The sequence below is a fragment of the Zalophus californianus genome, chromosome 12 (assembly GCF_009762305.2).
Source record: "Zalophus californianus isolate mZalCal1 chromosome 12, mZalCal1.pri.v2, whole genome shotgun sequence".
Classification (NCBI taxonomy): domain Eukaryota; kingdom Metazoa; phylum Chordata; class Mammalia; order Carnivora; family Otariidae; genus Zalophus; species Zalophus californianus.
In genome coordinates this window covers 44,438,600-44,461,046 of record NC_045606.1, presented here as the reverse complement: position 1 = coordinate 44,461,046, position 22,447 = coordinate 44,438,600, and the positions used below count along the sequence as shown (strand labels likewise).

The 22,447-nt window shown below is 35.5% G+C and overlaps 1 pseudogene; it reads right to left on the bottom strand.

The window, feature by feature from the left end:
* Positions 1–201: 201 nt before the first annotated feature.
* LOC113911090 overlaps positions 202–22,447 on the bottom strand; it is a 46,594-nt pseudogene continuing 24,348 nt past the window's right edge.

The following is a 22,447-nucleotide window of genomic DNA, read 5'->3' as shown; positions in this document are numbered from 1 at the left end:
GAAATATCACCTGGACAGATGGGAGAAGTGGACACCAAAAGGAAATACAGGGTTACCTAGATTGGCAGAAATCTATGTTTCCCAAGGGTAGGAGAGGAGACATTGAAAAAACAATAAAATATTGAGCTTCTATTATGTGTCAAGCACTAATCTAGGACCACACCCTCTAAAAAAGGAAACAAACAAACAAAAAAACAAGATAGAGGCAGAAAATGCAAATTCTGAGGGAGAGAACAGGGGCAGTTGAGGAAGAAGGCTGAGGGAACTGAGAAGCCTGAGGTGTTGGTGCTCTGCCTTAATCCTCCTCTTCCTCTGCTGTGGCATCCTGGTACTGCTGGTACTTGAAAACAAAGTTGTTCATGTTGCTCTCAGCTTCAGTGAATTCTATCTCATCCATGCCCTCATCTGTGTACCAGTGCCAGAATGTGGCCCTGAACTGCTCTGAGATGTGTCTGAAGAGCTCCTGCAAGGCCATGCTATTTCCAATGAAGGTGACTGCCATCTTGAGGCCACAGGGTGGGATGTTGCAGACAGCTGTCTTGACGCAGTTGGGGATCCATTCCACAATATAGCTACTATTCTTGCTTTGTGCATTGAGCATCTGCTCATCTACCTCCTTCATGGACATCTGCCCATGAAAGACAGCAGCCGTGGTGAGGTAATGGCCATGGCTGGGGTCACAGGCGGTCATCATGTTCTTGACATGAAAGACCTGCTGGGTGAGTTCGGGCACAGTGAGGGCCTGATACTGCTGCCTTCAATGGCTGGTCAGAGAGGCAGAGCTAGGCATGAAGAAGTGAAAAAGTGGGAAGGGCACCATGTTGACTCTCAGCTTGCAGAGGTCTATATTGTTTTTGACTGTATTTTTCTGTATGGCTATTTAGTGGTTGTTCTATTACATTGTGTGTGTGTGTGTGTGTGTGTGTGTGTGTGATATCTATATATTTGTATTATATCTTTATATCTATCTCTATACTGTGATATGTCTCAGTCTATTGGTGTTATTTCTTCAGCAGTTTAAGTTAAAAGTAGAAAACTCATTTCTCTTTATCTCTTTTTATTCTCCCATTTATAATATTTAAAAATATTTCCTTTACATATATTTCAAACCATATCAGTGTTAGAATTTTTGCTTCAACCATCAATAATTTTAAAAACTAAAGAGAAGGAAAGTCTATTTTATTTGCCCATAATTTTCCTTACTGTGTTCCTTAGCAACACATTTTCTTAGTTTTCCTTCATGTGATGATATCGTGAATTTTTCTTCATTGTTGAAGGATGTTTTTATTGTGTATAGGACTCTAGATTGATAGAGTTCTGTTGTTGTTGTTGTTGCCCTAGAAAAATACTGTGCCACTCCCTTCTGCCCTCTATGGTAAAGTATTCTTTTTCTCTAGTCATTTCTAAGATTTGTCTTTAGTTTTTAAACTTTCGTTATGATATGTCTTGGCATAGATTTCTTTGGGTTTATCCTGTTTACGGTTCACTCAACTTCTTGAATATGAAAGTTTATGCTCCTTGCCAGATTCAGGAAGTATTTAGCCATGATTTCTTTTAGTACTTTTCCAGCTTCATTTTTTTTCTCTTCCCCTGAGACTCTGATAGCAAGAATGTTAAGTCTTTTGTTATAGTCCCAGAAATCCCTGATAGTTTTCTATCATCTATCATCAATCATCTATCTATTTATTGGTGTGTATATTCTCTTTGTTGTTCAGACTGATTAAAGGGTTAGATAAGAAAAATCCATTAAATATTCTCCCCTGTGAGGTACAAATAAGACCAAAAAAAAATACAATAGAACACAGTGTGTCTCTGTAATGAATGGTATGTATATAGTTATAATGAGATAAATGCTGTTATGGACTATAAGCTTTTATGATAACTAATATTCAAAAGACAGCAAGCTTAATTGTTATTATTGAATATAAGGTAAATATTACCAACTTTGCAATTAAAATATAATGTACTGGTGGCAGAAACTGGATGATAGAGTGATGAGAGGTGGGAAAATGATAACATTATCATCTTGCAAAGTGAGGAATCAAAAAATCAAATCTGAGAATCATGGAATGAAAAGTAAGAGTTTAAACTGTTAACCATTTCATAGTAACTGTATAAGATATGACTTAGGTTCTCATCAAACTGTATTTTTAGTACAACTAATCAAATTTCTAGCTGCAGTTTGCCACAACTGAGTTATAGCCAGTGAAATGTAGAAAAAAGTAATATACACTATATGTTGACTTCTCAAAACCATATCATGTTTTAATTTTCTACATTTTTTTCATGCTTTTCTTATATAGCTTTATTTTCCTTGGAATTGCTTATTATCTTTTATTTTTTCTTTTTGAACGATAAAGTATTTCCCTTCCTCACCATATCTTTATTATTTTCAGCATCTTATTTAATCATTCTATTTCATGGTATCTGCTGCATTCTTCTTCCTCATACTTGCTGACTTCTTACTCTGATTTGAACACATCACATCATACTTGGACTATGACTTTCCTGGATAGCTTTTAAAAATTTTTCCTGAAAATTCTACTTTTATTTTTTCTGATATTCTGTGCTTTTATAAAACCTGCAAGATTTTCTGAACTTATGAGTAAGAAGAGGTGAATATTTGTGCCAAGTTTGCCATCTGAAACCAGAAAACCATGTTAGCATTATAAATTTTACATGATTCAGGGCACCTGGGTGGCTCAGTCGTTAAGTGTCTGCCTTCGGCTCAGGTCATGATCCCAGGGTCCTGGGATAGAGCCTGTCATTGGGCTCCCTGCTCTGCGGGAAGCCTGCTTCTCCCTCTCCCACTTCCGCTTGTATTCCCTCTCTCGCTGTGTCTCTCTCTGTCAAATAAATAAATAAAATCTTAAAAAAAAAATTTTTACATGATTCGAATTAATTGCTAACACCAGGCCAGGAAGTAAATCAAAGAAACAATAAGGTATATGTCATCCATGAATGCATCCTAAGATTTTATCCCATCTTTATTCACCTTTAAAAAGTTGACAAATATTTTATATTTATATATTTATAATATATAGTATATAAGATTTAGTGTATAGCTCCCAAAATCTGAATAGAATTGTATAATCACTGGAAAACAACTTTCAAAGGTTAGGCAGGACAAAATGGTGTCCTCATTTAGGAGAATTGTTAATAATATATCTCTTTTTTGACAGTTACTAATCTTTTTTTTAAGATTTTATTTATTTATTTGACAGAGAGAGAGAGACAGCAAGAGCAGGAACACAAGCAGGGGGAGTGGGAGAGGGAGGAACAGGCTTCCTGCCAAGCAGGAAGCCTGATGAGGGGCTCGATGAGGGGCTTGATTCCAGGACCCTGGGATCATGACCTGAGCTGAAGGAAGATGCTTAACGACTGAGCCAACCAGGCGCCCCTACAGTTACTAATCTTAACATGCATCTTATCTCTAATGATCCCTCAAGTTTGGCAGGGAGTGAAAGTGATGGTGGTGAAGAGATATTCCAAGTGTAAGTGATAGATTAATTGATTAACTTGTAAGTATTTGAATGCATAAAAATGTTGAGATTAGGTTCTGTATTTAATTAGTTAATGTAAGCTTTCAATGTTACTACTAAATTAAAATGCTAAGATCTCTTAGATTTTTATAATATTGTTTGCCCCTTTATTAATGGAAGAGACAACTGTGCAAGCCAGTAAGATTCTTATAGGCCTATATTAGAACTGTTTAATAGTAACATATCGGTAAGTTAATTTAAAACTTGGTGCTAATAATTTTACACTTGTTTAGTCTTTCAAAAATTGTACAAGCACTCTGCTACCAATCCAGCAAGATTTCAACCATTGTGAAATACAGTAAGTTAATGTTTGTATGATTCAGCTCAGCACTTAGCAGACTGCTTTGCTCAAAATATTATACTAAACTTGAATGAATGATTGATTCTTGGATTACTGAATCCAAATCGATGGTTGTAGTATGGAAAAAATCTTTTGAGGTAATAAACCTGGGCTTTATTTTAGAGAAAGGATATTCAAAACCATTTGGGGTGAGCAGATGGCAGTTTTTGGGTTTATGTGTCTGGGAGAGACATAATGTCAGAGCCTATTGTGTAGAGAACACAGAATTATAAGCCAAAACTGAAAATTACAGTGGCAGAGTCAGTGGCAAAAGGGATGGATGAGAAAAAATGGCTTAACGCTCTTATTGTTTCCTGATGATATTATTTCCACAACTAGAAATTCCTCTTATAATTAAGAATTCAGCAAGATGTAAGATATACTTGTTCAACCTTTCCTTTAAACATGGCATTTTTTTTCTTCATGAGAAAATAATTACTGAGCACATCCAGATTTGAAAATAATTCTGTTTTGTTTTAGATGCCTTAGATGTTCATGCATAAAGAGTTTTAGTAAGAAATGGGCCATCTGAATCATCTACCCAGAATTCTTATAATTCTTATAATCTCTAAGAAGGGCAATTAAAATTCTTGATAATTAAATACTTAATATTCACTTACCTGTTTAGTTTAGGTCAGCTTTGTGATTATATATATGTATATATTCCCATCTAAGAAATTTGCTTTCTAATCTTCTCAAGTTCAATAAAACTCTCTACTATCCATTATATATTTAATCCAAAAATATAAGCATAATTCTAGACTCTTTTCTCCTCCTTCTGCCCAATTTAATTCCACCACCAAAATAACTCTGGAATCCATTCAGTTCTACCTGCATTTATTGTCAGTGTCCTCAACTAGGCGGCAGTCATCATAGCCAAACTTACTCTGCCTCCTCTTCTCCATTCTCCAGTATATAGCCTTTTTAAAATACAGATTTGAATATCTCATTTCTCTCTTAAAATCTTTCAACAGGGGTGCCTGGGTGGCTCAGGCATTAAGCGTCTGCCTTTGGCTCAGGTCATGATCCCAGGGTGCTGGGATCGAGCCCCGCATCGGGCACCCTGCTCCGCAGGAGGCCTGCTTCTCCTCCTCCCACTCCCCCTGCTTGTGTTCCCTCTCTCACTGTGTCTCTCTCTGTCAAATAAATAAATAAAAAATCTTAAAAAAATCTTTCAACAGCTTCCAACGGGCCTTCGAATAATGCCCCCCAAATTCCAACAACCTGACCTTTAGTTGCCTTTCTAGTCTCCATATGCACAAATCTACTATTTGCTCAGTTCATGCCAGCCACTCTGGCTTTGTTTGAGCAGACAATGCTTTCTCCTATTTAACTGCTTCTGTGCATACTGTTCCATTTTCTTGGAATCTACCCCTTCTCTTTAACTTATCTGAATGGTAGTTCTTCAAATCCCAGTAGGAATATTGCTATGCCAGTAAACATTTCCTAATGCACATAAATAAGCTGGATCCCCAAATTATACATTTCCCTAGCACTATGAAAATCTACTCTTAACATTTTGCACATAACAGTTTCTTAATAGCTAGTAAATACTGGTGCATTTTTCCTTCACTGTTAAATGTTGAGAGTAAACTCCATAAAGAAAGGAACCATTTTGTTAACCATGTCTACATCTGAATGCATGATATTGTCTGGTAGGTATCAGGCATACAATAAATATTCATTAGCCAAGTGACAGATAAAGTAATTTAGAATATAATGTAGAGTTTTATATACCTACAATATTTTCTTCCCAGTTTATTTGCATCCCTTACCATGCTGAGCTTTGTCGGGGTAGTAGATGAGGTAAAGGGAGAAGGTTGGATGAAAAGATTGGATGAAGAGCTACAGAGTGGGAAAGCAAAGAGAAGGTAAGGTAAGAGAGAAACACTGATATTGGAGAATAATATTGTCCTCTTTAAACATAACAAAACAAGATCCAGAAGGCTTTTCCATTTTTTCCTCTCAACACATATAGTTTAATATTACTATTTAGAAGCTAATTAACTAGAGTATTGTTTCCATATGGTTATTCCTATTGACTCTTGGCATTTTTGTTGGTCATTAACACTTCCTCTATAAAGTGACCATGGGAAGGGAGGCAATTTGCTTCCTGTTGACAGAGTTTGTAATAAGATTGATGGGAGTAGAAGGTGAAACTATGTGGTAAAATGAGTTTTTTGCATTATCTGTGTATTTCATATATCAATGCCAGTATTTCTCAAACTGCAGGTCAAGACTCCAGAGGGAAGGGTTACAATATAATTTAAGGGGTTTCATATATGGGAACGATTTGGAAGTGGAAACTGTGGGCTATATTGAGAGTATGAGTCTTCTTTTTTCTCCCTCAGCTCTCCATATTTCCTTCTTCCCAATCTGTTACAATTTCTTTTAACAAAATCCTGCCAGTTAGAGAATATGAAATGTTTAGTTACACTAGTCATAGTAGAAGAATGAAGGGGAGTAAGTCGGAGGGAGAGACGAACCATTAGAGACGATGGACTCTGAAAAACAAACTGAGGGTTCTATTATAACCACTTTAAAGCAAACATTAGGGAGTGTTAAAATCACTGGTCTTTACAATGCTGCTTGCAGAACCTTGCACAGTGCCTTAAAATCAATTGATATCTATAGGTTGATTTGCTTTCCATTTAGTCACAGGAAGATGACTATATTATGAAAGAAAATAATAAAAATGTGGAAGAGATAGTCACTACCTATTGTATTAAATACTGGTTACCTTAGAGAAGAAAAAATGAAAACTGAAAAAAATATTTTTACTTGATGAAGATGTTTTGAGTTTCTGATATAGTATTAATTCCAGGATTAACCATATTTCCCAGGGTATCTTTAGATTTTATGTTTGATTTCAGCCCTCAGTTATGCTATTGTGTTCCACTTTTCTATTTCCTTTTGCATCATCTCTCTATTTTATCTAAGAAAAGTCCTTCTGTTTGTGGGCCATGAAGATTTCTATTACTTCCTAAAATTTTATTGCCTAATTAACACTCATGTTGAGTCAAACAACTTTGGTTGAATATTGAACCCATGTAAACATTTTTCTTTTTAGTACAGAAACATGGAAAATAATGGAAGAAAATGTGAATCATTTTCCTTATCTAAATATTGCCAAAAGAAAAAAAGAAATAAAAATTATGATGACAAAATTTTATATTAGAATTGTTTGTTATAGGTGATCTTATTATTAACTGACAATCTAACTTAGAGTCTCATAGGTAGATAAGCTGATAACTGCAGTAATATATTCTATTTTCTTATTATCCATCATTAAAATGAAATTAAAAGAATTCTTAAAACTCCAGTTAGTTATTCTTCTAAAAATATATTTCAATATTTTCATATCAACATTTAAGGACAGTTTTTGACTGCAAGTGATAGACTTAAACTCTCTACAGCATGAGGGAGGATTCACTGGCTAATAAAACAGAATTGCTAAGGTGACTGCCGGTTGGAAGCTGTGATGAGCACCAGGATTCTCTCAGTTTACCTGCTGGTATCATTTCATTTCTCACACATTGCTTTCTTCACAAAACCAAAGCCATGGTATATGATAACACTTTTCTCACACCCTTACAGATTTGCAAGAAAGAAAAGCAAGAACTCTCCTTTTTCAAATCTTGGGAAGAGATTCTTGCTAACATGACCTGAATTAACATCCATGGCCTGACATGACAGAAAGTGGTTGCATTATGATTGGCCCTGCTTGCATTTTCTACCCATTCCCAGGTAATCAAAAAAAGAGAGTTTAGTACAGATGGGGAAATTACTGTGAATTCAGGCAGTTGCCCAATGTGCTTCTACAAAATTTTCATATGCACTTAAATAATCAGAATTATATAACACACATGCACGTGCATGCGCACGCGCACACACACACACACACACACACACACACACACACTAGCAAGCCAAAAGCTGTGAAAAATATTGTGTGCATTAAAATCTTAGGACACAAAGATTGTCTGAAGTCATTCAGTGATATATCTCATCACTGTTTATTGAATTAAGATTTTTTTTAATTTAAATTTTAGGTAGTTAACATACAGGGCAATATTGTTTTCTGGAGTAGAATTCAGTGACTCATTACTTACATACAATACCCCCAGTGCTCATCATAACAAGTGCCCTCTTTAATACCCATCACCCATCTAGCCCATCCTCTACCCACATCCCTCCATCATACCTCAGTTTGTTCTGTATCATTAGGAGTCTCTTATGGCTTGTGTCCCTCTCTCCTTTTTTTCTTTTCCCCCTTCCCATATGTTGTTCATCTGGTTTCTTTCTTAAATTCCATATATGAGTGAAATCATATGGTATTTGTCTTTCTCTGACTGACTTATTTCACTTAGCGTAATACACTCCAGCTCCATCCATGTCATTGCAAATGGCAAGGTTTCATTCTTTTAGATGGCTGAGTAATATTCCATTATATCTTCTTTATCCATTTATCAGTCAATGGACATTTAGGCTCTCTCCATAGTTTGGCTATTGTTGATAATGCTGATATAAGCACTGGGGTGCATGTGCCCCTTCAAATCCACTATGTTTGTATCCTTTGGGTAAATACCTAGTAGTACAATTGCTGGATCAGAGGGTAGTTCTATTTTTAACATTTTGAGGGACCTCCATACTGTTTTCCAGAGTGACTGCACCAGTTTGCATTCCCACCAACAGTGCAAAAGGGTTCTCCTTTCTTTTCATCCTCACCAACACCAGTTGTTTTTTTGTATTGTTAATTTTAGCCATCCTGACAGATGTGAGATGGTATCTCATTGTGGTTTGGTTTGTATTTCCCTGATGATGAGTGATGTTGAGCATCTTTTCATGTGTCTGTTACCCATCTAGATGTCTTCTTTGGAAAAGTGTCTATTCATGTCTTCTGCCCATTTCTTAACTAGGTTATTTGTTTTTTAGGTGTTGAGTTTGATAAGTTCTTTATAGATTTTGGATAATAACCCTTTATCTGTTATGTAATTTGCAGATATCTTCTCCCATTCCATAGGCTGCCTTTTAGTTTTGTTGATTGTTTCCATTGCTGTGCAGAGTTGTTTTTTTTTATCTTGATGAAGTCCCAATAGTTCATTTTTGCTTTTGTTTTCCTTGCCTGTGGTGACGTGTCTAGTAAGAAGTTGCTATGGCTGAGGTCAAAGAGGTTGCTGCCTGTGTTCTCTAGGATTTTGATGGTTTCCTGTCTCACATTCTGGTCTTTCATCCATTTTGGATTTGTTTTTGTGTATGGTGTAAGAAAGTGGTCCAGTTTCATTCTTCTGCATGTGGCTGTCCAATTTTCCCAAGCCTATATAAGGAAAGAAGAAAGATTTCAAACAATAACTTCAATATCCACCATAAGAAAAAAAGAGCAAAATAAAACGAAAGTAAGTGGGAAAAGAAATAAAGACGAGAGCAGAAATCAATGAGAATAAGAGCATGATGGCAGAATAAGAAGATCCAGCCCTTGTTCTACAGAGACATGGACTTAGCAATATATGGACCAAAATATCTTTATGGGAACTCCAGGAACCACTTAAGTTGTAGTAACCCAGGCAGGTGAAAAGCTGAGAACAACTACATTGAAATGAATGGGAAGAATTATTTAACTGTACTCTCAATTGCCCCACCCCCAAGGCAGCGCAGCTCAATGTCATTGGAAACAATTCTGGCTCATACCTTCTCCCTGGGGGGTGGGGGGTGGGGGAATAGAAAAGTGGAACGTGTGTCCAATGTGCAAGATTTTTAGAGGGCTGCCTGGGAGTCTTGTTTCTTTTTCATCTGACTTGAAGCACTGGCCTAGTTGGAACCAGCATAATTTGTATGTGGACCACTAAAAGTAAGGGAAAATGGGAGTAGTTTAATCTTGCACTGGAGGACTTGAGGTGGCACAGAGGTCAATGTGACTTGTGCTATTGGGAAACTGCCCCCAACTCATGGCTTCTTGGGAGGGAGAGAGGAGGGAGGAGCTTACATCGGATTTACAGAGGGCTGCCTGAGAAACTGGTTTCTCTCTGTCCTCACTTGGAGCCCTGACAGGAAATCAGGATACTTGGATGCCTTAGGGTTTCTGAGAACAAAAGAGGGCTAAACAACTTACTACTGTAGCACCTTTGAACTTGCAGTATTTCACAGTCACTAGAGGGGGCAAGAGATTATGAGCTCCTGAAAAAGAAACAAATCTCTAATTGGGAAATTCATAAGATCAGAGAAGTTATATCCCCACCCCACAAAAGGTTTCAGAGGCCCCAGAATCGATAGCTGGGTTAATTGGTGAAAGTCTTCCCCTGTCCAAAGCCAGCCAAAATGACTGACAGAAGTGCTGTTTTTTTCAAATGCAAAAGCTCGGAAAAAAAAATCACAGGGACACAAACAGAAAAACATTGTCTAATCAAAGGAACAAAATAAACCTAAAGAAATGGAGAACTATGAATTACCTGACAAAGAATTCAAAATAATTGTCTTAAGGGAAGGCAATGATCTACAAAAGAACACAGATAAAAAAACAAAATCAAGAAAATACATAAAATGAGGATATCAACAAAGAGACAAAGTATAGAGAAGAATCAAACAAATTCAATAACTGAATTGGAAAGTTCACTAGAGGAATTTAATGTTGAATTTGATTAAACAGAAGAAAACAGTGAACTCAATGACAGGTAATTTGGAATTATTGAGTTGGAAAAAAAATATAGAAAAGTGAAGAAAGCTTAAGGAACTCAAAAAACACCATTAAGCAGCCAATATATGCTTATGGGAATTTGAGAAAGAAGAGAAGGGAGATGGGGGAGAATATTTGAAGAAGTAATGGCTGAAAAATTTTCAAGTCTAAGGAAGGAAATAGGCACCTAAGTTCAGGAAGCTCAAAGAATTCCAGCTAGGATGAATCCAAAGAGGCCCACACCAAAAGACACATTGTAATTAAACTGTCAAAGTCAAACACAAAAAGAAAATCTTGAATCAGAAAGAGAAAAGCAACTTGTCATGCACAAGGGAGCCCCCATTAGATTATCAGTATGTTTCTTAGGGGAAACCTTCAGGATAGAAGGGAATGGGATGAATATTCAAAGTGCTCAAAGGTGGAAAAACCTGCCAACCAAGAACACTCTACCTGGTAAAAGTGTCCTTCAAAGATGAAGAGAAATAAACAGATAAACAAACGGAGGGAGTTCATCACCATTAGGTCTGTCCTACAAGAAATACTAGAGGGAATCCTGCAAGTTGAAATGAAAGGATGCCATACAGAAACATGAAAGCATATGAAAATATAAAGCTTGCCGGTAAGGGTAAATATATAAGCAAGTACAGATCACTGTAATACTGTATTGGTGTTAAGTAAAGCACTTTTACATTTGGACAGAATTTAAAAGGCAAAAGCATTAAAAATAACGGCAAAATTGTGTTAATAGATTCACAGTATGTGATTTGTGACATCAATAACATAAAGTGGGGGTGGGATATATAAAAGAATTGTTTTGATATATGATTGAAGTTGTTACCAGGTTAAAATAGAGTATTATAACTTATAAGATGTTTTATATAAGCCCCATGTTTATATAACCATAAAGAAAATATGAAAGAAAATGTGACAGGACAATGAATCATGGAACACTACATCAAAAACTAATGATATAATATGTGGTGATTAACATAACATAATAAAATAAAATTTAAAAAATGTGACAGGAATCAAAGCATGACAACACACATTAAAGAAAATCTGACAGGAATCAAAATATGTCAGCACACACACACACAAAATCAATGAAACTCACATATCTCCCACAGCAAGTATATGTTGAAACACTTTGAAAAAGTGGAATGGAGAGGCATTTTTCCAGCATAAATTGATTGCTGTGAGATTTTATTTAAGAAGAGTCTTAGGTACACACCAAAATTGAGAGGAAGGTACAGAAATTTCCCATAGACCCACTTGCTCCCACCAATACACAGCTTCCCATATTATTAACATCCCCCCACCCACAGTGGTACATTTGTTAAAATTAATGAACCTACATTGACATATAATTATCACCCACAGTTCATAGTTTACATTAGAGTTCACTCTTGGTATTGTACATTCTACAAATATATTATACAAATGTATTTATATACATAATAAAAATGTATAATAGCATGTGTCCATAATTATAGCATCATACAGACTGTTTTCACTGCCCTAAAAATCCTGTTTACCACTCTGACCCCAACCCCTAGCAATCATTGATCTTTTTCCAGTCTCTATAGATTTGACTTTTCAGAATATTGCATAGTTGAAATCATACAGTCCTTAGCCTTTTTGGATGGGCATATTTCACTTAGTAATATACATTTAAATGTCCTCTATGTCTTTTCATAGCTTGATAGGTCATTTCTTTTTAGCACTTAATTATATTCCATTGTCTGAATGTACCACTGAATTATATTTCATTGTCTGAATGTTTACTTATCCATTCACCAGCTGACGGACATTTTGGTTGCCTCCAACTTTTGGCAATTATTAATAAAGCTGTTGTAAACACCCATGTACAGATTTTTGTGTGGTAGTAAGTTTCCAGCTCCTATGGGTAAATACCAAGGAGCATGATTGCTGGTTCATATGCAAAGAGTATGTTTTGTTTTGTAAGAAACTGCCAAGCTGTCGTTCAAAGTGGCCATACTGCTTTGCATTCCCACCAGCAGTGTATGAGTGTTCCTGTTACACCACATGCTATCTAAAATTTGGTGTTGTCAGTGTTTTGAATTTTAACCATTCTAAGAGATGTGTAGTGGTATCTGTTGTTGTTTTAATTTGCATTTCTCTGATGATATGTGGAACACCTTTTCACAGATGCTTATTTGGCATCAGTTTATCTTCTTTGGTGAGATGTCTTTAAGGTCATTGGCCACATAAATTGATTATAAGGTATGCAATATTTTCATTAAAAAATTTTTTAGTCAAAATGTAAAATTCTAAACCTGAATGCTTTTTTTTGACATTACATATAATGTTATTCAATTGGATATACTTTCTGGCTATTTTAAATGCTTTCTAATATAGTTAGTAGAAATATATTTACATATTTTAATTTTTGTTAATTTTGAAAATATCTACTTTCAGTTACAAAAGTTATTATAGCTCATAATTAAACAGTAGTTTTGGATGCTAAAAAAATCTGAATGTTGTACATAAGCCTGAAGATTTTAGAATTTTGTGCACCTTAACACATGAATTATATGATGATACATTGGCCAGGTTTCTTCTGGCAGTTAAAAGCATTTCATTTGAAATAAAGTGGGGGTGGGGGGAGTAAAAATTGATTTTGTATTTCTCTTGGTTGCTAAGATATAAAGAGCTAACAACTATTTTATGAAAGTACATAAGTAACAAGATCTCTAATAAATGATGTGCCTAATAGAGTGTCTACAAAAGAGAATAGCTTCTTGGTGATTGAAAATAGTCCTTAAATATGTCACAATAAATTTTTAGTAGGCAATTTTTCTCGGTTGGTAACTTACATAGAATTGGTAATTTTAATTCATAATAACTATAGTACTTGCTATATAATCAATATTTAAGCTTTATTTTAACAGAAATAAGTTTGATGATCTAACTAATCTAGCCTTGTCTCTATTTGAAAAATATTGAATAAGTTGTATAATTAGAAGAGTCAAATTTGTTTTCCTCTTAATAGTGATACATTCATATTTTCTAGAAAGTGAAAAAAAGGTGAAATTACTTGAAGGATCCAGATGCTGTTTTAAGAAAAAAATTATTTCCTGGATGTTAGGAAGTTCAAATGTGATGCCCTTGAACTGAAATCTCAGGTATGAGAGGAAGTCACTTATTGCAGGCTACTACTACCTCTAACTATGGAAGAATGGGCAATACTTATCATGTATCTCTACTCTGTAGGAAGGGTTTACATTTTCCTACTTCAACTTTCTGCAAACTCATCTCTGTAGTTTTCATTATTCAATATGCCAGAATCAATGTGGCATAGGTGTCATTATTACCATATATGGTCTCTATACCACTATTAAATATTTAGAAAAAAATACATAATTGTTCACTACTTTAGTATGGCCCATGATTTTCCAAACAATATTCTCTTTTTTACATAAAAATGTCTTTTTCTTCATATAGTAATAAATCTTAGACTTCTACCTATGTGACATGTAAATACATACAGGTCTTTCCCTTTTAAAAACATCAAACTGAGGTATATTTTATAGCATACATCTAGTTAAGTGTATAGCTCAATGAACTTTTTACCAAGTGAACACACTTGTGTAGTCATTATTCAAATCAAGATATAGAAAACCATCCAACATTCCAGAAGATTTTCTTATGTCCCTTTCAGTCATTACCTCCATCTCTCCATCCAAAAGTTGCTACTATGCTGGCTTCCACTTCCACGGTTTAATTTGGCCAGCTTAAATTTATGTAAATAAGACCCCCCCAGGGTGCATTCTTTTCTCTGGCTTCTGTCATTCAGCATTATGTGTGAAGGACTCATCCATGGTGTTGCACATACGTACAAGGAAATTTGATATGTTTACCACTTTTTGGCTCTTTGGAATACTGCTGAATTTACCTGTCTTGTGTGCATGAATATCATTTTGGGGGATTATACCTAGGGGTAGAATTGCTAACAGGTCATAAGGATATATATATAGATAGATAGATATAGGATATCTATCTATCTATCTCTATCTATCTATCTATCTATCTATCTATCTATCTATCTATCTATCTATGTATTCAGCTCTGTTCAGCTTTAATAGATACTGCCAAAGGGGCACCTGGGTGGCTCAGTCAGTTAAGCATCTGCCTTTGGCTCAGGTCATGATCCCAGGGTCCTGGGATTGAGACCCTCACTGGGCTCCCTGCTCAGTAGGGAGCCTGCTTCTCCCACTCCCCCTGCTTGTGTGTACTCTCTCTCTGTCAATAAATAAATAAATAAATAAATAAATAAAATCTTTAAAAAAATAGATACTGCCAAATTGTTTTCTAAAGTGGTTTTACATGTGTATGAGGAGTGTAAGAGAATACCAGTTCTACATCTGCTTGCCACCACTTTGTGTGGCCAAACTATTTATTTAATATTAAATGTGTAGTATCTTTTTGTAGTTTGTATTTGCATGCCCCTATGACTCATGATTTTGACCACCCCATTATTTTGTCATTGATCACTTAGATAAATGCATTCTCTTAAGTGAAATGCCTGTTCAAGTCTTTTGCACATTTAAAAATTTCCTGCCATTTTCCCATTAATTTGCAGGAATTTTGATATATTATGGATGTGGGTACTTTGCCAAATCAATTATATATATCTTCTTCTAGTTTTGTGTTTTCTAAAATTATTAGAATGGAAAAAGAACTGAGGGATCAGGGCATTACATTATCTGCATCGGTGGTTTTGAAACTTTATTACACATTGGTGACACATAGAAAGCTTTAAAACCCCTAATGCCCATGCTGTACCCCAAACTGACTAATTCAGAATCTCTTTTTTGGGGACCTAGGAATTAGTATATTTTAATTGGTATATAGAGAATTTAGGCAGAGAAAATCAGTAAAGGAAGAACAACATGGGAGCAAATTTAGTGCATATCAATTTGAGCTAGACTATAGGCTTCACAGAGTACAGGAATGGTGAGTCTTCCTGGAATAAAAGCTGTAGCTTATAGAACTTTGAGTCCAGAATAAAGATTTAGATTTAATTCAACAAATAGTGGGATAGAACAAATTTTGGGGGAAATTAATATGATTCACCAATACATTAAGAGAATTAAAGTGGCAGTGGGGTAGGAGTAGAATGGAAGTGGGGGAAAGAAGAGCAAATTTTCAAACTTATACTTGTGGTCTGGCTTCTGTAACTGCTTATCATCAGAGACTGCATGGTGAATTTTGTGTGTATAGGATTTTTCAGGCAAGAGGATATAAAGCTATCATCATATTTTGAAAGGAATCAGAGACTCTCCAACAGCTAAAGATAACTAGATTAGACAAGGAAATCAGTTAATGGTTATTACACTTAAGAGTCATTGAACATTCAAACCATGTTTGTGCTGGTTGACATGGAAAAGAGATGACTGATGATAAAGATATTTGTGGGTGGACTAAGGGGTTGTTAGAGGCTGGGTCAATGTGTGTGTGTGTGTGTGTGTGTGTGTGTGTGTGTGTGTGTGTGTGTGTTTACAGACAGAATGAGAGAGAAAGGCAGAGAGGAAGAGAGGGATAGGTGAGGGAGAGAAGAAGGGAGAGAGAGAGGAGTGGGGGAAGGATATAAAAAATATAACTTGAACTAAAAAGAGAACAGGGAGAATGGACATGTGATTAAGAGGAAAATGTTCAACATGAATGAGCAGTGGAAAAGGTATTAATTTAAGCCTTTAAACCTTGACTTTGGCAATTAGATGGTAGAATTGAATTTCTAAATTTTTTTTTAAGTTATCAGAAAGAAAAGTTAATCATCAATCCAGGCTCTTTATGTTTTTTCCCATAAGCATTCAATGGGTATGACAGGTAAAAGACTAGTTTACTAATTTTCATCCTAGTCATCTCTTCTTTGCCAATAAAAATACATCTTTTTATTTTCTGCTTGGTGGTCTACACATTAAATAAACTTTAAAATATGTATTGAAAACAGAATAAGATCCTTTAACCATAGATTCAAAGAAAGAATTATTCTAAATGATAAAAACATGTACTTAGAAATTTAGATTTAGATATAACTGTTGTAAGAGCTTAGGAAATCATTATAATTGTGAAGGATAAATTTTTAAAACTTCAGTTTTCCAACATAAGGATAGGAAAGAATTACTGCACAAGGATCCTACAGATGAGCTAAATCTTATCACTGCTTCACAAATAACAAGAAGGTGAATGAAACAATAAGTGGTTAATGAGAAAAAAATTGGCAGGGTCTAGCTTCAACCATATAACATATGTATAGGGCCAGAATGATGACATTAGGTGCCCTTGGGTTAAATAAGGAAACAGAGAAATCATAGATTTGGTTTTTGGCAGATTGGTTTCATAAGGGAAAAACATGTTCAATTTATACCAATAAAATAAATTGAGGGTTGCTTAAGAGCAGTTTCTGCAAATGGTTATCATTTCAAACAGAGAGTGAGTCATCATAAAGTCTATCTGTGCTTATTATCTTGCCACTTGATAGATTGATTTCTCAACTCCAGTAAGCACATTAGCCTTTCATGATAAAATTAAATTTTGCTTTCAAGATTTGGCAACCTTGTAACTTCTATAGAGCTAAATATACTAAGTAGCAGTTTAGTTTTCTTTTTTCTACCCCCCCCTTTTTTTTTACTTGTTATGCCCTCAGAAATTTGTTAGGCATTATTGGAATCAGTGAAATTAGTAAATTCTAGTCTGCCTCACTATTGTTGGTAATTTTTTCTAGCAGACCCCAGCAACCTAGGAGCAAGCTCAAAGATAATGGATACTTACTGGGATTTTGGCAGAGGAGTGGGAGGAAATGCCAAAGATTGCAGGGAAAGATACTGATGCAGTTATTTGAAATAACAGGTAATGCGATCTGAGCTAGATAGGGGGGACAGTGGGATGATGCCACCAAGTGGGAAAGATGTAGAGGACATGGCCATCTCAAATATGTTATAGAACATTGAATGGGAATAATTAAAGCAAGAGAATGAAAATCTGGTATTTATACTTAAAGTATAAGGTCTTTCATAAAGTAGATGCTCAGTAAATATTCTTTCTGGTGCTTTTTATTTCCTCCTCATTCAGAGGATAAAGAGAATTTGATGTGTGATATTATCTAACTTCTTTGATTTATAAAAATAGAAAATATGTTATTCTTTAAACTGATTCCTTATGTTAAATAAAAATAGAGATACAATGTCTATGGCATGTTAGGAAAGGAATATAAATAGAAGAAAGTGACTTTTAAATGACTAAGAAATATTATTTTTGCTTTAATATTCATTTTTAAAGTCTCCTTTACTGTAATAATTATAGTATTCATATTTTTTGCAATGTACTGATTAAGCACAGTTGGAATTAGAACATATGAAGTACTAAACTACTCTAAAAGAGATAATATCACACTATTAGCCAGTTTGGTATTCCATGTATATTAAGTAACCCAAGGTGTTTAATTATAGATATTCAAATTATCTTTATTATCTGTTTATGGAAAACTTACTTAAAGATAGTATAAAAATCTACCTAATATACAAGTGAATAAAAATACGTGCCACAGTAAATTAACTATGATACCAACTCTTCCTGCTTGGCAAATCCTCTTTTGGAGGCTTTTATTATAAAAGTAATGCTAAGAGACTAATGTATAGTTATAACTGCTTTTAGATGTCAAGATAAAAACATCTAAAAAGGAAAGATTAATTTATGATAAATTATATTGCCTGATATGATCCAATTAAACCTTGGTCCAAGTCTATAGTTAGCTTTGTTAAAAATGACTTAAACTTACTTGTTGGAATCTTTATTTCCCTTTACCTATGCATGATGTGGTTGCTCTCATTTTAATAAAGGAGAGGGAGGGACAGATACTAAACAAATAGATGTGAAGAGAAATTTGCCTTACTGTTTATTTCTCTTGTTGGCAAGTATGTTGAAATTTATGCGTGAGTTTTGGTGGATAGAGATAGATTGAAATTTGTGGCAAAGCAAAATATATTCAAACTTAAATGGAGAGTCTGACTGAAATTAAAGCCTATACAAATAGAGGATTCATAGTAATTACTATGCTTTTTAACCTTAACCTTTGCTCATAAAAGAAAGAAATAATTCCTACCCCCAAGAAGCTTACCATCTACAAGAATAGACAGACAAGCAAATGTGTGTACAATAAATAAAATGATGTTTAAGATGTAGGAAGCTTAAGAATGTTTTCCTCTGACTGGAAAACTTACTTAAAGTTGGGGAAGCTGCGTAAGGAAGATAATAAATACTTCAATGGAAACTAGTGGCCAAGTTGGATTTAATCTGTTTGATTTGGTAAATTTTATAAATCTAAATTGTCAGAATCTTAACAAGTACTGTTACTTGTAATTCTTCAGTAGTCTCCACTAAGCCTCATGCCCTGAGAACATTATTTCTGATGCTGAATATGTGTTGGCTGCTCCTCAATATATAATGACTCTCTTTATAGAGCTGTAATTAATTATGGATTAACTATTTCCTCTTATTTACTGCTTAACAAGATTTTTTAAACAAGTGATACTGTTACTAACTAAATATATTTCAGGCAATGTAAATGATTATGTATTCCCAGAAAAAAATAATGAAAAAACCTATTGCAGCTGCAATCTACTTATCTTCTTAAAGAAACCCATGTATGACAACACTACATTTAAGATTATGACTATCAATGTGTGGTTTAATGCAAATATCTCAGGAATTTTATGACTTTAGGAGTCTACCACTATCTTTGAAAGGAATGGGATAGCTACATTAAAAAAAAAAAAAGAACCTTGGTTAAGTAAACATATTCGGGGACTGCTTCTAGTTTGTGCAGTGCTGCCAGGTGATGAGCTTGATAAAGAGGTTAGTGTGTGTTTGGAGTACAATCTGTACTGCTGGATTAGAGAAAACAGAGATCTGGAGGGGAATTGGATGAATTATGGGTTGCACAGAGCTTGCAGTTTTGTTTTTTAATTTCATGTGGGAGCTATTCAACATTGAAAAATTATAGTTTAAAATATTTTTAAACCAAGAAATGAGCTTCAATCAATTCTGTAAGATTGACACTAAAATCAAGCATATTTTTTTATCAGTACAAAAGACTGAAACTTGAACTTACAGAAGTATACTTAAATATGCAGGGATTCATAGAAACATTCATTTAATACTAACACATGATGGCTTGAAAGAAGCATGCAAAAAATTTATATATAATTAAGTTCAAAGTTTAAAAATGCTGACAATGGTATCTCTAGTTCATGTCTGCCATACGAAATTCTTCACTGAAGGAGCGAAGCTAGAGGAAGGTAATTAATCTTCAAGAATGAAAGTGTTGTAATAGCAGTTGTCTTTTTTTGAGACATATAATTGAATTTCAAGAATCATGGAATCATCTACTTTTAAAGGTGAAAACAAAGAAGATGTGTGAATTTATGACATTTCCTTAGCATCATTTTATTTTTTAAGGAAGAGTCTCAAACTGTTAATCTAGGCAAGAAGTCTATAATAACTGATCAAAATCTGCCCTGAGACAGGTTGACTAACTAGCTCATGATCCTATAGTTAGTGACAAAGAATTTAAATGGTTTATAGCAACAAAGACTTCATGAGCATGTCCTTTTCACATTCTTTTCTTTTTGATGCTACCACCTTAAAATATTTTTTCATGAATTATACAAAGTTTACAGCATTAACTTTGAGTCAGACAGGACTAGTGTGCCCTTCACTGATAAACTTTCAAAGAAAGTCCTTCTCTCCCAGGAGGAATGTAGGGAAGGAAAGTTTCGTTCACTATTCAGGACAGTGTGCAGGGCCGGGTATTGTATGTGATGTATGACAGGTTTATATTGCTAAATAAAATAAGGGGTTTCTTGGACTTTGGTGTTTTCCATCTATTGAATAAATGATGATCAGGAACAAGACAGGGATGTCCACTCTCACCATTGTTGTTCAACATAGTACTGAAAGTTCTAGCCTTAGCCATCAGACAACACAAAGATATAAAAGGCATCTAAATTGGCAAGAAAGAAGTCAAACTTCCACTATTTGCAGATAACATGTTACTCTATATAGAAAACCCAAATGACTCTACCAAAACAATAATTTTTCTTTCTTTCTTTTTTTTTTTTTTTAGAACAAATTGTACCGAGTTGGTGAATGAACGGTGTTCAGGATATAAAACACTGTTCAGACTATTTAGAGAGGATGTTTTTGGAAGGCCTTTTTGTGAAGGTGACTTTCATGCTGAGATTTGAAAGATATGATGGAGAAATCGCTAGGTGAAAACAACTGAAAATGGCTTATATGAAGCCATATGAGGAATATAAAAAGGATGTTGTCTAAAGGGTCACCCTTGCAGGTCAGTTAAGAACAATGACACACAGTTCTTAGATTTAGTAATAGGAAGGGTATAAGTTGCTTTGGCAAAAGCAGTTTCCACTGAGTGGTAGAGAACTAAAATCAAATTGAGAAATGAATGAAGGCTGATGGTAGTGAAAGGAAAGCCATGAACATCGCCAATATCAGAAGCAATTTATTTGGCCAATTTCTTGTTGTTCAATGATGGTAATACTTGACAACACAAGTTGTAAATTGTTTACCTTTTGTAAGATTTATTTATTTATTTGAGAGAGAGTGTGTGAGCTGGGGGAGGTGCAGAGGAAGAAGGGGAGAATCTCAAGCAAACTCCCCCCGAATATGGAGCCCAGTGTGGGGCTTGATCTCATGATGCCAAGATCATGACCTGAGCTGAAATCAAGAGTCAGATGCTTAACTGACTGAGTCACCCGAGTGCTCCACCAGTTGTAAGTTGATAATATTATTACATTGTAAATTATCATAAGAGAGTATTATATAACCACTAAAAGTGATGTGAGAGAAGAATATTTAATGATATGTGAAAAAGCTCACTAAGTTTTCCAGAGAAGTTAAGATGGTGGAGTAGTAGGGGGATCCTAGGCTTGCCTCATCCCTGGAACACAGCTCGATCAACATCAAATCATTGTGAATAACTAGGAAATCAGTCTGAGGATTGAGAAAACAATCTGCACAATTGCGGGGAGGGAATGTGCCAGATGTGAGATTTGGAGACATGAATTGGGGGAGAGAAAAGCTGTAGTGCCACGGAGGGGTGGGATCCCTTTGTGTAGAGAGAAGTCAGGGGGAGAGAGAGAGCAGCATGTAGGGTTGAAGCAAGGCATCATGGTGTGGAGATCCCCCGGGTCACACAGGAGAGAACATTTCCCTTCTTGGAGTACATTTGGAAGAGGGTATATTGCCTCTCCAAGTACAAAAGACCTGTTGGGTGGCCTTGAGCAACCATTCAACAGCAGGGAACAGAGGCATGTGCAGAGGGCAGATAACATGGTTACAGCTTTTAGGGGTGCTTCAACATAGACTCTAGGCACTTGTGCAGGTGTGCAACTGCTTTTCTGGGACAGAAAGGTGTTGGTCTCAGAGCTGTGAGGCTCTCTTCTGAGGGAGGGGAGTGGGTCCCAGCCTTGCGGCGTACTTTAGATTTGTTGTTTTGAATCCAGCTGCCAGCAGAGATTAAAAACACAGGAGGACCGTGGTGCTGGGCATGCTGACAGCCAGGCACAGACATGTTGAGGGCAGGGATCTGAGGAAAACCTGGGACACAGAAGAGGATATTGTTCACTTTTCTATGAGAGCCTCCTGAACAGTGGTGTTTGCGAGTTCCCCTCCCTGGGGAGGAGAGGGAAGGGTGACGCCATCTTCCACATCCAAGCCTAGAAGCACAATGGGACTTCAGAAAGAAACACAGTACCTCAAGTGGAGGCTGGAGTTACTTACACCAAACCCCACACCCTGTGCCCTCAGGGGCATTGTTACAAGGGCAGGTCTAACTGTAAGCCAGCACAG